Source organism: Dipodomys merriami, unplaced genomic scaffold (genome assembly GCF_024711535.1).
Source record: "Dipodomys merriami isolate MVZ:Mamm:240054 unplaced genomic scaffold, mDipMer1.0.p SCAF_626, whole genome shotgun sequence".
NCBI lineage: Eukaryota > Metazoa > Chordata > Mammalia > Rodentia > Heteromyidae > Dipodomys > Dipodomys merriami.
The window spans coordinates 593,761-594,355 of NW_027206209.1; positions in this window are offsets into that span (position 1 = coordinate 593,761).

Below are 595 nucleotides of genomic sequence, written 5' to 3' on the forward strand. Positions count from 1 at the left end.
TCATAAAACTACTGATGTTTATATTGAAATGAATTCCAGCAATTGGAAACAAGAGGGATTTTTCTGCTCTTATTTATCCATTTATGGGTAGTGAGGGGCCACAGAAACTCAAGGAGGACAAGGGAGCAAATGCAGCAGTGGTTCTCTGTAGATATTATGTTGACAATGAACTATACCACTTGTGGACAGGGACAGGGGGGAAAAACAGAGAGAGAGTGCAAAGGAAGTGATGAGACTGTCCAATAAGAAATGAACTCATTACCTGACTTACAAAATGGTGACCCATGTGTACACTTCCTTAACAATAACAATTTTTAAAATCCAGGTTGATAATTTTCTTCTCCAGTTTTCGCTAGAGGCCCTTAAGACTCAGATACACCTATGGAGCTTTTAAAGATTACTTTATATGATAATTAATATACAGCCAGAATCTCTTAAGAAATATTATAAAAAGTATTCCATTCTTAGTAACTTTCTGTTTGAGTGCAGATTATCTATGTTGTTGGCAGAGCTATTTTTTACTTTTTGTTTTCAGTACTTGTCAGGTGTTGAAATCCTTCTTAAAGCTTTGTGACAGAGGTCCAATATGTCTTGG